The following is a 17,676-nucleotide window of genomic DNA, read 5'->3' on the forward strand; positions in this document are numbered from 1 at the left end:
AAAAATCTTTCTTTTTCTTTTTCTTTTCTTTTTCTTTTTTTTTTTTTGAGAGAGAGTCTCCCTGTGTCACTCGGGCTAGAGTGGCACGATCATTGCTCACTGTAGCCTCAGACTCTTGGGCTCAAGCGATCTTCCCGCGTCCCTCCTGATTAGCTGGGACTACAGGTGCATGCCATCGTGCCTGACTAATTTTTAATTTTTTTTGTAGAGATAAGGATTCGCTTTGTTGCTCAGACTGGTATTGAACTGCTGGGCTCAAGCAATCCTCCCGTCTCGCTTCCCAAAGCGCTGGGATTACAGGCATGAGCCACCACACCTGGCTCAGAAATCTTGAAGGGCTCCCCATTCTCTACAGGATTAAGTTCAAACATAATCCTGGACCTGGCTGGAATTTTCAAGGCCCCCCTAAACTGTATTAGCTTTTGTTCTTCTGCATTTCCTTTGCTCCAGTCAGAGTCCTTGTTCTCTAATGTTCCTGCCCTCCCATGGCACCTCCTCCCATGCTCTTCATACTTACTCATACCCTATACATCTGCAGCAGCATAAGCCAAGCCTTATTTCCAAGCCCAGCCTGGAACTTTCTTCTTCCTCTGAACTTATTGTTGTCTTATGCATTTATATGGTCTAATGCATCATTTGGCACCTATTCACTTTACCTTGCAATGAAAATCATTATTTTATGTCTGTGGATCTAGATTCCCCATAGGAATAGGGTGTCTAACAGATATTCTTCCCTTTTGTTTGTTTCTTTTAATCAAAATGTCACCATTTTAAAAAAATCAACGTTTGAGCATTTACTGTTTACAAACATGTTTCCCAAACATGCCTGGTGATAGGAATACTTGGGTACTTGATCAAACCATGGATTCTCAGAGCCCTCCACTGACGAATCCAATTTAGAAGGCCTACGGTACGGCTTTGGGAATCTATATTTTCCACAAACGCACCAGGTATTCTTATTATAGGGCCAGTTTTGGAAACACTGATATAGGCTATAAGGAAATAATCAGGCATTGTGAGTGTAATACAAAGAGATTTAATGTTATAAAACATCAAAAAGCATATAATCTTTATGGAGAATCTAGAATGAAAATCGTTTTTATCCTGTCTGACTCTGTGAGCTGGGAGATTTTGATATTCATGAATCACTAAGAACCAGGGAATTTTCTCCTTGAATCCTACATTGCAGAATTCCCTAAAAGGGCAGTCTTGTTTTTAAAATGGTATCATTCAGACCAACCAGTGTCATTTTGTAAAGAAACTGAGCCCAGAAAGTTTAACAATTTGACCAAGAATAGATTACTGTTTATTGTCAGAGATGAGTATAAATCTGACTCAACATTCTGTGCCTCTTAAAATATATATATATATAGGCCGGGCATGGTGGCTCACGCCTATAATCCCAGCACTTTGGGAGGCCAAGGCAGGCAGATCATGAGGTCAGGAGATTGAGACCATCCTTGCTAATATGGTGAAACCTCATCTCTACTAAAAATACAAAAAATTAGCCGGGCATGGTGGCACGTGCCTATAGTTCCAGCCACTCGGGAGGCTGAGGCAGGAGAATCTCTTGAACCCGGGAGGTAGAGGTTGCAGTGAGCCGAGATTGCACCATTGCACTCCAGCCTGGGCGACAGGGCGAGACTCCATCTCAAAACAAAACAAAAAAATGTATATATGTGTATGTGTATATATTTTTTATATATAGCTTTTAAAAACAAGTATACTACTTTTTAAAAAGTCATGTCTTATGAATATTTTATGTAAAGACAAGAATAATACATAACTTGATCCCAAACTTTAATAAAGTGATACCTAATTTTTAAAAAAAAGTGTTAATAACTGAGATAAATGGAAATAATGATGTAAAAGCAACTATCACAGTGACTAGAGTATACTTGGCATCAATATCTGTCTATTCTCCTGGTCTTTGAATTATGAATTCAGACCCTAACCTGAAAGTTCATCCATTTTCATTGTTTTAATAATTAAGAGCATTCATTGGCTTTAGAATTATTCAAATTAGAGTTTGAATCCTGGTCCTGTTACACATTGTGTAATTTTGTTCATAATTATTTAATATCTAATATTAATACTTAAATATGTTCATAGTTATGTATTTATCTCTCTAAGCCTAGATTTCTTTACCTCAAAGTGGTAATAATAATGACTTGCATGATTGCCCTGAAGATTAAATGTAGTTTAGTGATGCTTGGAAAATGCTAAGCGCAACGTCAGACATTTAGTACGTACTCAATTAATGAATTACTGTATTACTGATTTTCAGCAACACTTTAGTCTGATGAGTACCTTCTTATAAAGAGGAAATAATGGAAAGAGTGATACCTGAGCCAACTACCTGATTGAATCCTAGAACCACCACTTAATAGTGGGATCTTGGAAATGTTATTTAACTGTTCCATACCTCAGTTATTACCTCTATTTTACAGATGAAGACCTTGTACCTAACTGCTGGGATCATTGTGGAAAGTGAATACGTTAGTATATAAAAAGCGCTTAGTTCAGTGCCTGACACAACATAAATATTCAATAATATTAGTTATCATAATTATCTCTTTCTATGCACTTACTGGCTTTCAGATTTTCTAACTCTGAAGAGATTATCTCTTCCTGTTGGCAAGACTGAACTGAGAACACTCTTTTCTTTTTGTCTATTTCTAGGACACTTTTAAGTTTGTCATTCATCTCTGCATTTCTGCCTCTTAAGGTTGGAGGACCCTTTGCTCAATGGTCAGAAAATAAACAATTAGGCATAAAAGAAATGGCCAACAGGAAGGGAACAGGAAGAACACTGGCAATATATTAGATGTTTACAGCAATTTTGAAAATTAAAAAAAAAAAACTAGAGAAAATCATAGAAACTATGAAAAAAAAGAGTTAATAATGATCTAGAAGACTAGAAACTACGGTAAAAATCCCTTGAAACTAGCCCCCTTTTCCTAACATGAGAATAACGTAATGTAGCATCTTTCAACTAGCCCAGAGATAACATTCTTTTATCCTTCCTTTCCTCCTTCTGGATTTTCCATAGTTAGCTCTAGAAATTCTAATTCTGGTCTACTTACCTATTGATCCAATCCTGTCCTCACTAGTCCTTTAGATGAAGCTCTTGCTGCAATCATCTTTCCAGAGCACTGCGCCTACGGCTTCCCATTTTTGTGTGTACTGCAGCAGACACTAACTGCCTTCCCTGTAGCCTTTCCCCACCTGTCCAGGGGCGGGGATCTGCATCTGCAGAAGTATCCATCACTTCCCTGTGGGATTCAGACAAGTCTGGCTCTATTCCCGGTTCAAGTGGTCAGTCCTGATTGGCTTAAATGCATCATGGTGGTCTCATTGTCCTGCCAGTGATTGGTTTAGCCATGGGCATATATCTTAATTCTAGCCAATGAAAGATGAAGAATGGTTTGCCAGGGAACTATAGGAAATAGATCCTTATTCTTAAAAATAAATTCGTGGGAAGAAGTAGTTCCTGTAGTTATGCCTGCATTTGATATAATGAACTGCGGTAGCTTTCCTGCAACTATGAGGAGAACTAGGAGTAGGAGGGCAAAGCAAAAAGATGCAGAAAAAAAAAACAAAAAAACAAACAAACAAAAAAAATGTAGATCCCTGGTGATGTAAAGCATGAGGTGACCCAATCCTGAAGCCAACTTACCTTGAGAGTTCTTGTTAGATGGGATAATAAATTTTCCTTATTATTTATGCCAAGTTGAATTGTATGCTATCTGTTATTTGTAGTTACAAGTACCCTAAATAACATACAAACCCTTGTTCTGCACTGATGAAGGCATTTCTTCTTTAGGGCTCTAGAACTGCAAGTTCTAACACGTTTGTGAAGCAACCCAGAAAAGTCCCAGTTCAGAATAATTTTCCTCTCCGCTGAACTCCTTTATCAACTCAGTCTGGCATTTCCTTCCCTCCCTCTCTTTCTCTCTCTCCACTCCCCCCACCTCTCTTTTTCATCCTGTAAATGTAAGACCCTAGATTAGATCTTTTTGGTATTTACAATTTACAAGAAACCACCCAGAAAGCACAAACACTTTAACATATCTTCTATAGTAGTAAAGATGGAAGGAGAACAATTTTGGTCTTTCTAGTCTGCACATCGGTTTGGACTCATTTGTGTGACTGGCAATATGTTTTAATGTAAAGAGTGTAGATTTTGGAGTTTACAAACCAGAGTTTGACTCCAGGCTTCATCATTTACTAACTGTAGGTTTCATGTCAATTGCTTAACCTTTATAGATGTTTTCTCATATATAAAATATGGTTCATAATACATTGCAGCATTAAATGAGGATTAAAAGGGGCAACACAAGTAAAATGTCTAGGATATCATGGACACTCAGTAACATCATATGTAATAACTACCCATATGTATCTATATACACAAATTTTTATTTGTGGTTGCTGAAGAAGAACATATATGCAAAGAGGACAGTGAGCAGTGGGCAGTGGAAGAAGTGGAGGGTCTGATCAGATCTGGAAGATATTTAGACACCATTTCCTTAATATTCTCATTGTACGGATGAGGAAACAGAGATTCAGAAGTTTTCTAAGATTTGTCCAAAGTCCTATTTCTCCTTGCTGATATTTTTATGTATACGAATTAGCTTCTTTTCCCAGAACATGTGATTCTGATGATTAAGATATATCTACTTCAAAACTCTGTTTCTTCTACCAACATTAGAACTTGGGTCACTTGGCAAAGAGAGAAGCGTCAACAGAAACACTTTCAAGACCAGACCAAGTGGAATTAGGGAAGAGAGTACCTGTCAGGGAGATTTGAAAAAAATCACATCATTCTTCCCAAGAGATACAACGTGAAACTTGGGAATGTGAACTATTAACCAACACAAAGAATAAGGAGTGATGGGGATCATCTCCATTCTAATTTTGATACTATCATAGATGTTATAATCTCATAAATTCATTTAGTGTTGTTTTCCTCATCCATACATGGCTTTGTCATCTAAGTGATATTTTCTCCACTATTTGAAAAGTCACAATAAATGAAAGACGAAGAGTAGAAACAAGGAAAACAAGAATGTGGAAAGCTTTGGTCACCATTAAATTTACTTTAAGTCAAACACTCCACAGGACCTTGACTTGCTCCAACTCATGACACTATTGAAATTTACTCACAAGACTACTCAGTCTTTTTGTGTGTGTGTGATCCAGGATTAGTAGGATTTGTAGATAAAACAGTGATTAGACTTTGTGTTCATTTGCCTGTGTATTCAGTACAGCAGGTGTGCCTGCGTTAGGAGACAGAGTATATTCCTAAAGTCAGAAACCATGACATAAACATTATGTCCTGAGACCAATCACTGCTAAGGTAGAGAAGAGAAAGAAGCGCAAGTAGGTCTTGGGTCCCCAGAACAGAAGTAGAGGAGTCTTGGCAGCTGACATACCTAGTCACGGGGTGGCTGTTGCGAGAGTAAATCACAGTACATGATTATGTAGGTGAGCCAAATACATGATGGCAGGAGACAATATTTATGCTTAAGTTACAAAATCAATTTTGGGAGTCAGTCAGGAATCTTGCCAATCTTCATCATCCTTTCTTCCCACTATGCACATCTCAGAAAGACTGAAAATCAAGGGAATTGGGCATTCCTGTAATTCAGCCCCTTGTCTCCATACTCTTTCCTGTCTTGTACTCTCCAGACTCACATATGTATTGAACGTTCTTCTATTATCTTCCTTACTTGAAATATATATTTTTTCTTTTTAAACTCAACTATTTAAATTCTTTTACTTAAATTTTTCCTTTGCTTCCTTCTTCCTGTCTTACATTAGATTATAGAGGACATATTTCAACTATTTTATTACAGTGAAATATTTTTGTTTGAATTATTTTTCAATAATGGTAAGTAGAATTGTTAAGGTTGGCTTATGTGAGACTAAACAAATATTCACAGAGAAATTATCATCCAGTTTCATGAAGGGACACATTCAAGAATATTTATGACAACATGTCTATACACTAGGACTTGGAGGTAATCTTGGTATCTGTCATGGTGGAAATGGGAAAGTAATGTAGGAAATGCTATCAACAATGGTCTAGGTATTCATGTACAGCCATGCGTAGATCTTAAAGATAGTGCTAAGGAAGTAAGAAACAGAAAGAGCTCTATAGCACAATAAGATAAGTAAATTAAAATAAATGCACACAGGAAAATATGTGTTTTTCAGAGACATGCAAATAAAATGATATATGTCAAAATTAAAACTCATGTATATTTAAGGGGCAGGCAATGGTAGTGGAGCCAGGGATAAATTGATGTAAAAATAAAGAGAAGGCATTTGCATGTATCAGCAATAATAATCTCCATTAATGTGATAATAATGTGATGAGTATGGATGAACTCAACTCTCTGTACTTGAGGTTTCAAATAAAGATATGAATCCTTTATTAAGTTGAATTCTCCAAATGGCGTAGTTGAGAAATGTTTCTGACTAGGCTGGTTTGAATCAGAAATGCTGTTTCCATAAAGGGGCAGACTTGATGCATCCCAAGAATTGACTTATCTAAAGTCAGGTAAGTAACATCTCCTACAGCCAGTAACAACCTTCTTATCTGGCAAATAGATGTAAATATCAACATGATTGTCATCCTGGCAGGTATTGCGGAGGGCCATGCAGTTTGCATCATTGTGCATAGATATCAAATGCTTGTCCAAAGTAATTTTTTTCAGCATTCTATGGGGAGTAACACCTTACATTTGTGCACTTTATATTATTCAAAGCAATTTATTTACAATCCCCTTTGATTCTCCTAAAGGTGGCTGAATCAGATATTATTATACACTTCACAGATAAAGACTGCGAAACACAGCATAGCTGAGTGATTGTCCCAATGTCATACAAGTTAGTAGACCTGGTCTAAAACCCATGTCTCTGGAGGAACTGGTATGTTTCTTTTCTCTCTCCTCATGACAATACACAGCTAACTGGGTCATGTCTTTTTTTGCTTTATTTCCAGAAAGTTCAGAACCAGATTTGAAGCTCTTGTGAAAGAATTACAACTTCTCTTATCATCTGCATTTTTGTGTCCTTTTTGCATTGGTCTTAAACTTTTACTTTTTTCTATTTTTCCTGGTCATAATTACTTATTTCTACTTATATTTCTACTCTTATGTTATTCTAGAGCCACTATAGGCTACACTGGACAATTTGTAGAAGAGATGGGAGTATAGATAAATGCATGAATGTAAAGAAAAGGAAAAAAAAATCCTCACAACACTAAAATAAAGCATTGCTTCTTGGGAAGAAGATCATATAATTAGCTCTAATGAGCCTGGCTACATTTAGAAAATCTCTGTGTTTGGATTATATATGATTTAATTAGTATTTGGACAACTATGATTAATGAGAGAACAAATCTCTAGAACCTCTACTGAGCAAAAAGGCTGATTTTAGATTTTAAAACTTAGCAAATCAAAATAACCCTAGTTCAGTATGCCTTATTGTGTTACAGGTAAAGAACAGCCATCCAGTGAAATCAACTACTCTGGAGCGGCCTGGTTTTTGAGCATGAAATTAAGATACTGAGTTTGTGACTTCTGTCCTCCATTCATTGTATGGATTGCCCTTCATATTGGATCATGTGTCCTCGATCCACCTGTCTAGCTTCATCCTTCTCCTGCCACTTCCTATCTGGCATCTGACATTCCACAGATTCACAAACTTCCTAGCTGATACCCACACTGAGTCCTCTGATGGATTCCCTTTCACTACTTCCCCTTATAAACCCAGTTCATGTCATCTCTTAAGAAACTTTCTTTGATTTGGGCTCCTCATTGATCACATTACTCAAGCAGAAGTCGTCTTCTCTATGCTTCATAAGATTTTGAAAATGCCACCATTATTATTGGCGTATTTATCTCCCCTAATAGACTGTGAACTCCTTAAGTTTTTGGCTATTACATGGTCATCTAGGCCCTGATGTGGCCTATTATAGTGCTTGGCTCATAGCAGATACCCATTTTATCTTTCATAATGAGTGAACACAGCTGGTTGAAAAGATGTCCCATGAGTTGCCACATGCACAGGTCAACAAGACATTTCACCAGGTCACAGTCACATGCTGTTCGGGGATGCTTTCTTTTGGTTTGATCTCTACTCCCCGGGCTCCCAATTATAACAACTTACTGCCTTTTGTTTTGGGCCTTACTTTGGTCCCTTTTTAAATTTTTTTATTTTTTATTTTTTTGAGATGGAGTCTGGCTCTGTCACCTAGGTTAGGGTGCAGTGGCGTGATCTTGACTCACTGCAACCTCCACTTCCAGTGTTCAAGTGATTCTTCTGCCTTAGCCTCCTGAGTAGCTGAGACTACAGGTGCTCTTCATTGCCATGCTAATTTTTGTATTTTTCATAGAGACAGCGTTTCACCATGTTGGCCAGGATGGTCTCAAACTTGTGACCTCAAGTGACGCTCCCACCTCTGCCTCCCACCTTTATTTTTTATTTTCCTAATGATTAGGGTTATGTTTTCTCAAAGCCCAGCTGCCTGCTTTAAGAGTTATTTTTTGATTGCCACTATTTAATAAAAGCATCTCATATTTTATCTGGCAAAAGATGCAGAGGTCAACCTGATTATCATGTTAAAGGATATATAGGTTTTTAGGATATATAAATATTTATATTCTATGAAATATGTCTGAAAGTACATATGGTTGGCCTTCTGTATTTATGGGTTCCACATCACGGATTCAACCAACCACATATTGAAAAATTTTGAAAAACTAAACTTATAAAAAATCACAATACAATAAAAATAAAAAATTTTAAATACAATATAATAATGACTTACATAGTCCTTATATTGTATTAGGTATTAAAAGTAATCTAGACATGATTTAAAGTATGTGGGAGGATATGCATAGGTTATATGCAAATATAATGCCATTTTATATAAGAGACTTGAGCATCTGCAGATTTTGTTATTTGTAGAAGTCCTGGAACCAATCTCCCATGGATACCAAGGAACGATTATACATATATATATATGTATTTTATACACACACACAAAAAATATACTGATATATATGTATATGTATATATGTGTGTGTATTTTTATTATACAATATGATTTCTATGATCAGCTCTTAAGTGTCAAGATTGAGCTTTAGCTGAACCTTTAAGTTTCACTCTCTTAATATGAAATAAATTTGAATCCTTTACAAAAACCTAGAGATAAATACCAGTTTTTTAAAAGTCATGCTTGTTATTATACATGTGTGCATCCCTTCATTATGCAAACATTTATTGATGCCAGAAGTAGAATAAATGCTGTGATACAAAAATAAGACAGGCAATATCTATGTCCAGAAAGCTAATGGGAGCACAGCAGGAGCTGATGCTAGAGTTGGGTAAAGAGTCCAGACATGAAGGACTGTATATCACGCTAAGGAGTTGGTTCTTTCCCTGTCACCAGTGGGGAATTTTTAAAGCCTTTGAAGCAGGATAGACACAAGATCTTGTCTCTATTTGTACTCTATTTGTACTAAATGTTCTAATTCTTTGAGAAAAATGGAATAGTGGAGATATAAACCAGTAGATTATTGCGAAAGGCCAGGAGGGAGATAGTGAGAGCTTAGACTATGGCAGTGGATAAGGGATGGAGAGGAAAGAATAGATTAAGTAAATAAGTAAAATAAATAGAATGGTCACTGTAAGTGAAGAAGGTGGAAAAGGGAAATGCCTAGGGCAATTATTGGTTTCTAGCTGGGCATTGTGGGAGTGCCATTTATGGGAAAAGGGAACACAGAAGACCAAAATGAATAAGAATTCATGTGTAAAAATAACTACTTAACATAAGTCGTTATGTGTGAAAATAGAAATACTGTCATTTATCATCATTATTTAACAGCCAAGGTCCTGAATATAATACTTTAAACTACACTTAATTTGACTGTAAGAGAGTGTATCACGTTTCTTTAGTCAGGCTATGTGTTTTACCTTTACATTCTTGGACACAAATATATTGTTGAAGTGAGAAGTTGAGTTTGAAAAATGGCTTGAGTCCAACTCTTCTGAATTTCAGTGTGCTATGCTGGTGTCTATGCTGGTTACTATCAATATAGTGATCACTGTGTCTGGTAATGCACCAAACTACTGAAAGGTGCAACTGGTTAGTTAGAAGCAATAGAATTCCTTACCGCGCCCCCCCCCCCCCCCCCCCCCCCCGCCTCACCAACAAACTTAATGATTTAAATCTTTGCCAGTCAACCATTTTGCAAATGTAGGTTATACAAAAAATCCAAGTTGAATAAGTGTATGAGTGGCATATGAATGGCCAATACAGGAAAAGATAGTAATGGCTAAAATGTATTGAGCACCTACTATATGCCAGGTGCTATTCTAAATATTCTCAATTAATCTTCACAAGTCATGGAGTTAATGACTATTATACTACTCATTTTGAAGATCGGGAAACTGAATCACAAGCTTACCCAAGGCCATCTGCAAGTAGGTAATTCAAGCTAGTATAATATAATACCAGATCCTGAACTCTTAACCATTATACTAAAATGTAGTGAATAATGACCTCCTAATAAGAGTAAAAAGGTGTTAAAGTCCCCAGCTATTATTGTTTTGGGGTCTATCTCTCTCTTTAGATTTGATAATATTTGCTTTATATATCTAGGTGGTCTGATGTTGGGTGCATATATATTTGCAATTGTTATGTTCTCTTGCTGAATTTATCCCTTTATTATCTTTTAACCTTCATTGTCTCTTTTTAGAGTTTTTGACTTAAAATTATTTTATCTGAAATAAGTATAGCTACTCATGCTTGTTTTTGGTTTCTGTTTGCATAGGCTATCCTTTTCCATCTCTTTCACATTCAGTTTATATGTGTCTTTCCAGATGAACTGAATTTCTTGTAGGCAGCACATAGTTGAGTCATTTTATATCTTTAAAGTGGGAAATGTAATTCATTTACATTCAAGGTCGTTATTGATAGGTGAAGACTCATGTCACTATGTTGTTTTCTACTTGTCTTGCATATCCTTTGCTCCTTTCTTCCTTCATTGTTTATCATTGTGGTTTAGTGGTTTTCTGTAGTGATAGGGTTTCATTCTTTTTCTCTTTGTGTATCTGCTCTACCAGTGAGTTTTATACTTTTGCATGGTTTCATGATAGTCATCTTTTCACTTTAAGATGTAGGACTCACTTGAGTTTTGCAAGACTAGGCTAGTGGTGATAAATTCCTTCAGTTTTTGCTTGTCTAGAAAAGGCTTTATTTCTCTTATGTGTGAAAGGGAGCTTTGCTGAGTATAGTCTTCTTGACTGGCAGGTTTTTCTCCTTTCAGCACTTTGAATAATTCATCCCATTTTCTTCTAGTCTGTAAGGGTACTACAGAGAAATATGCGTTAGTCTAATGGGGATTCCTTTATGTGTGACTCGATGCTTTTATCTTGATGTTTTTAGAATTCTCTTTGCCTTTGAATTTTGACAGTTTGACTATAAAGTGCCACAGGGAGATTTTTAGACTGAATCTTTTTGGAGACCTTTGAGCTCCTAGATCTGGATATCCATATCTCTCCCCAGCTTGGAATGATTTTAGCTATTATTTTATTAAATAGGTTTTTCTACACCATTTTCCTTCTCTTTTCCATCTGGAACTCCCATAAATGTGACCATTTGTTCACTTAATGGGGGGTCCTATAAGTCTTGTAGCCTTTCTTTACTCTTTTTCATTCTTATTTCCTTTATTTTCTCTGCCTGGGTAATTTCAAATAACCTATCTTCAAGTTCAGAGTTTTTGTTTGTTTGTTTTGTTTTTGTTTTTGTTTTTTGTGGTTTTTTTTGAGACAAAATCTTGCTCTGTTGTCCAGGCTGGAGTGCAGTGGCATGATCTCTGCTCACTGCAACCTCCACCTCCTGGGTTCAAGAAATTCTCCTGCCTCAGTCCCCCGAGCAGCTGGGACTACAGGCACATGCCACAATGCCCACTTAATTTTTGTATTTTTAGTAGAGATGGGGTTTCACTATTTTGGCCAGGCTGGTCTTGAACTCCTGACCTCATGTCCCACCCACTTCAACCTCCCTAAGTGCTGGGATTACAGGCATAAGTCTTGGGCCTGGGATTACCAGGCCCAAGTTCAGAGATTCTTTTATTGGCTTGATCAAGGCTGCTGTTGAAGCTCTCTATTATTTCTTCAATTTGTAGACATCATTAGCTGCAGTATTTCTCTTGGCTTTTTCAATGATTTTTATCTCTTTGTTGAATTTATCATTTGTATCATAAATTTTTTTCTGATTTTGTTGAATTGCCTGTCTGTATTTTCCTGTATCTCATTGAGTTTTGTTAAGATCACTATTTAGAATTTCTTTTCCAGCAGTTTGTTGATTTCACTTTCATTGGGGTCTGTAACCAGATAGTTATATTTATTTGGTGGTATCAGATTTTTCTTGCTTTTTAATGTTGTGTGTATGTGTGTGTTCCTATGTTGATGTCTGTGCATCTGATGGAACAATCACCTCTTCCAAAATTTCTAGAGTGGGTTTTGTAGAGAAAAACTTTCATCTGCAGTTGGGTTTTGGTGTGCCAGTTTGGAAGGATGTAGTGATTCTATTTTCAGGCAGGTACAGTGCAGTCAAGAACACTATACCCAGAAAAGCTGCCCTTCAATAGCTTCTGCAGCTGTTCAAAGTCAGCAGTAACTGTGAGCACCTCAGTAGCATAAGCTGTAGAAGTTTGTGGGATGGCATTGGCAGTGTAGGTTGTTAATAGCTCCTCAGTGTCAAGGGCTTTTGAAGTCCTCCTTGTTTTTCCTACAATGGAGAGACTTAGAGGAGGGAATCCTTCTTGATATCAAGTGTGACATGGCTTACTATTAATAGCAGCTACAGAAGCATTGGATTCCAGGTGCAGGTAGTTGAGGCAGCTGTGGGGCCAGGATCCTAGGCTCAGAGTCTCACAAACCTATTGTGATACCTGGATCTTGGAGTACAGGTTCATTTTTGTAGCAGGGTTGGAGGACCAGGTAGCCTACACGACCAGAATCTATGACTCTGAGGCACAAAGTAGAACTGCTCATGGAACTGGATTGTAGCTACAAATCCTATCTTTTGGGGGTAGGGCACAGCACTGGCCCACCTCCAGGGAAGAAGGGGTGCTGTGGATGTTTGGGCCTGTGGAGAAGGGTATGGCTGCAATTTGGGTGTCTGACCCAATAAGGCTCAGTGCGTCAACTTGGGTCCCAGGGGATGAGGCATCATATAGTGACTCTAGACCCTGGAATGGTGGGGCTCAGCAGTATCCTGACTCTATGAGGCTACATGCAGTAGCAGCTGGTACCCTAAAATGGTGGAGTACAGCTATCATTTGGACCCTGGGGTACGGGGAAGAAATAGCACAGCAATGATTCTTCTTTCCAAGGAGAACAGTGTTTCAGCAGCTCAGACACTAGAGAACTAATTCTGCCCCAGGGAAGCAGGATCCTAGAGTTTGGGCAAGGTGTCTGAGTTCACCCACTGCTCTGTTTCCCTGGGATGTGGTATGTGCTGTGTCAGCTCAGCCCTGAGATGTGCAGCTACTAACAGCTTGGCAAAGCACCACTTCCCCAGGGGGTGATATACTGCTTCAGCTCAGGCCCAGGTGATGTGACCATTGTGGGCAGCCCAAGCACCACTTCCCTGAGATGCATGGCACTGCTTCAGCTTAGGTACTGGAGTGTGTGACTGCTGTGGGTAGCCAAGGCACTGTTTCTTGGGATGCAAGAAGCTGCAACAACTTAGGCACGGGAGGTGAGGCTCCTTGGAGTGGCCAATGTACTACTTTCTCAGGAGAAAGAGTTCTGCTTTGACTGTAGCTCAAGGAGGAGGAAGGAACAGGTAGAGCAGCTCCACATCTGCTTAGTCTCACTGGAAAAAGTGTAACAGCTGCTCACAACTTGACATGGGGATGTCAGGCCACTGGCCTAGGGTGGTTTGGTGGTAGCTTAGTCTCAGGGGTGAGAAGAAGCCATGGCTATTTGTCTTTGGAGAAAGACACACTTCTGTAGTAGTTCCAGTTCCAAGGTGGCACAGCATAGGAACTACAGCCCACAGGGGCAGGGACAGTGTTAGCTCCTTCTCTGGAGACAGCACAGGTATATAGACCCCAGGAAGCTCCCTCAGCTGGACTTAGTGCCAGTGAGGACTGTAGGGGAACAAGGTCTGTAATTGTCCAAGGTGTTGATGGGTGTTCCTGGGATCCTCTTCATCTCTAACTGATGAAGATGAGTCAAGTCCTGGTGAAATACTATGAAGTGTTTGTCTATAACCTTTGTGTTATGTTTGGTCCTCTTCACTGTCAAACTCTCCCGTTTCCCTCAGTTTCCTTAACTCTTCCTCATTTTCTAAGGCTGTCTCTCAATTCAATCAAAGATCTGAGATCATCATTTACATTTTAAAACTCCTTTATATTAGCATGTTAATTCTACTAGGTTTAATCTGTTTTTATCTTTCAACAAATGATTTATTAATATTACATTACAACAAGTGACAAAATATTAGTATCTAATTCTAGACATTGAGAATTAGATTCTAGAATGAATCGTTGGAATAGAAGAAAAATAAAGATTTGTTTTCTCCTAATTTTAAAGCTTCCGTCTTAGTCTAGGCACAGCTAGTGCAACATTTTCTTCAACCCCACAGGCTCCATTCCCTTTACTATTTGTAATATACTTGGGTCACTCATAGGAGAAAGACACTGTCAACATCAGTAGTTAGCAACATTTTCAAAATGCATTTTGTTGTCTTAAATAAAAGTTATGCCGTTATTTCAGTAATCTCATACAGTCTTATTTACTTCTGTACGTAAGATATGAGCTCTCAACATTCATGTAGGTGAATATTTCCCATGTTTTTTGAGTATTCCCAAAAGACTTCAGGAAGTTCCCCAAATAATTTCAAGTGTTTAATTTTTTCTTTTTTTTTTTTTTGCGATAGTAACTACTAATGTTTATTAAGTAACTACAATTTGTCAAATGCTGTGCTAAGTATTGTAAATTTCTTTCAGTTAGTCCTCATAATGTTACTATCTCCATTTTTTTCTTTTTTCTTTCTTTCTTTTTTTTATTATACTTTAAGTTCTAGGGTACATGTGCACAACATGCAGGTTTGTTACATATGTATACATGTGCCATGTTGGTGTGCTGCACCCATTAACTCGTCATTTACATTAGGTATATCTCCTAATGCTATCCCTGCCCCCTCCCCGCACCCCACGACAGGCCCCAGTGTGTGATGTTTCCCTTCCTGTGTCCAAGTGTTCTCATTGTTCAATTCCCACCTATGAGTGAGAACATGAGGTGTTTGGTTTTCTGTTCTTGAGATAGTTTGCTGAGAATGATGGTTTCCAGCTGCATCCATGTCCCTACAAAGGACACGAACGCATCCTTTTTTATGGCTGCATAGTATTCCATGGTGTATATGTGCCACATTTTCTTAATCCAGTCTGTCACTGATGGACATTTGGGTTGATTCCAAGCCTTTGCTATTGCGAATAGTGCCACAATAAACATACGTGTGCATGTGTCTTTATAGCAGCATGATTTATAATCCTTTGGGTATATACCAATAATGGGATTCACAATAAAAGAAAGGAGCAGTATGAATCCATGAGAGTCAGACCAGCAGTTTAAGACCCTCTTCATAGCTCAGTTTCTGGTGCATGAAGAGATTCAATTAGCCTTCTTGCTCTCAGTTCTTAGAAGAATTTGAGAGGAATAAGAGCAATAACTACCTGTATTATTTCGTAGCCTAAGAACAGAGAAAATAGACATTAAAAAAACAGAAGCCAATTCCTTTCATCCTAGGATGTCTGAAAAGGAGAGATTCTATGGAGCATGGATGCAGAAAAGAAGGAGTTATGCCTATGAGAAAAAATAAACTCCGGACACAATCACTCAAGCCCAGAGAAACAACCGCTAAGAGCAATTAGCATCAATTTCATTGTCACCAGGAGGGCACATACCAGAGAACCTGGGACAAAGCCTGGGATAGAGCGTTTAGCATTCTTAGGCTTACTGGTGCTGTGGTTCAACAATCTTTGAGGAGATGGAGAGAACCGGAGACCACCACCATCATGTGTAAAAAGGATGCTATAGCAACAACAAGGCTGCAAAAATCAGCTAGAGTTTAGGTTGTACACCATTTGAAATCCAGCCTGTACTTGCTTTCTTGTGAAGAACTTGAGATGTGCTGAGATACCTTAAACATGTGAAGGTGACTCTTTTGAAAGGCAGAACTCTTCATGAACTCTTTCTACTCATTAGTTTTCCTATCACTTCACCATTAAAACTAGAAAAGAAGCTGCAGGCTATCTCAGGTAGCTTCTTATTTGGACACAATACCAATACTATAGACACAATTGAATGAGTGACTAAATCTTCCTGATTCTTCCATTGCACAGGGTCAATATGTGTCTTTGACTAAATAGCTGTGCTCTTGTTCAAAAAAAGCATATAAACACAGGGCTTGATTTTGTTAGTCTCTATCCCAGAAAATTGGTGGATCACTCCTTGGCTTTTGTATAATTCAATGAGTGGCTTTGCCACATCCTTGTACTGTCTTAGCCTTGCAGAAACTGCTCTGGGTTTATCATCCTCATGCTGGACTAATGGTTCACCAGCGATGTCATCAATTCCATATACACGAGGTGGATTGAATTCCAAGTTATATACCCTTCCGCTAGGAGAGGATCTTTAAGTGTTTCAAATGGAATGTTCAACCTGATCACTAGATTCACTTCACAGATTTTGTCCAGGACATCAGCCTGTCCTAATGTCCTAGGAAAGCCATCTAGGAGGCAGTGCTGCCACATCTATTCTCCAACTCCAACATCATTAGGCATGCGATCACAGGTCTGGAACCAAAAGACCGTTCTCTATGTACTGCTTGGCCATGTCACCAACTCCAGTGTTGACCTTGATGTTCTCCTGCAAGCAGTGGCTACTAGAGAAATGTCAGAGGCCTAAGTTCTGAACAATCCTCTCGCACAAGGTGCCCTTGCCCTAGGCAACCAGCAAGAGGATGACCGTACAGGAGTCTGGAAGCCATTGCCTTTGCTAGGAGGGGGTGGCCAAATGTATAGCCCAGATAGCAGTCCCAGAGGGAGCCCCAGAGGGTTTTGTTTCTTGGCTTCTACTCTGGCACCTTCTGCTCACACTGGGACTTGTCAACCACCTGCCCTTTGGCTGGAGGCAGAACTCCAGGAGGCTACCAACAGACCCTGCAGGGTGACCTTTCATGTTCAATTCTTAAAGACATTTCAGAAAATTAGGGCAGGCATGGTAGGTAATTTTGTAAGAGGAGGCATGCCTTTTTCTTAGGCATAAAATCACACTGTAGGAGTACCCGACACTTCAAGGATTCAAACCAAATCCTCTTTCTCCTTACAGCAATGTAAGCAACAAGGCAAAATTAAATAGGCACAGATTAATTTACTCTTGAAGGAGAAGAATAAAGGAGTGTCTTTATAAAAGACACTCCTTTATTATTAAAGACACTCTTTATTAAAGAATAAAGAAATATATATATATATATATTTCTATTGCTGAGTGCCTTTAAAGCCTTAGTTATCTCCAACCCTCCTATTCTCAGAACTAGTAGTACGCAGGAGAAGGCAAGAACAGAGGACAAATGTCCCAAAA

General features: G+C 38.4%; 1 pseudogene; it reads right to left on the reverse strand.

Moving 5' to 3' along the window:
- Window positions 1–16,275: 16,275 nt before the first annotated feature.
- On the reverse strand, window positions 16,276–17,031 carry LOC112622613 (annotated as a pseudogene).
- Window positions 17,032–17,676: the final 645 nt, after the last annotated feature.

Source organism: Theropithecus gelada, chromosome 4 (genome assembly GCF_003255815.1).
Source record: "Theropithecus gelada isolate Dixy chromosome 4, Tgel_1.0, whole genome shotgun sequence".
NCBI classification, from domain to species: Eukaryota; Metazoa; Chordata; class Mammalia; order Primates; family Cercopithecidae; genus Theropithecus; species Theropithecus gelada.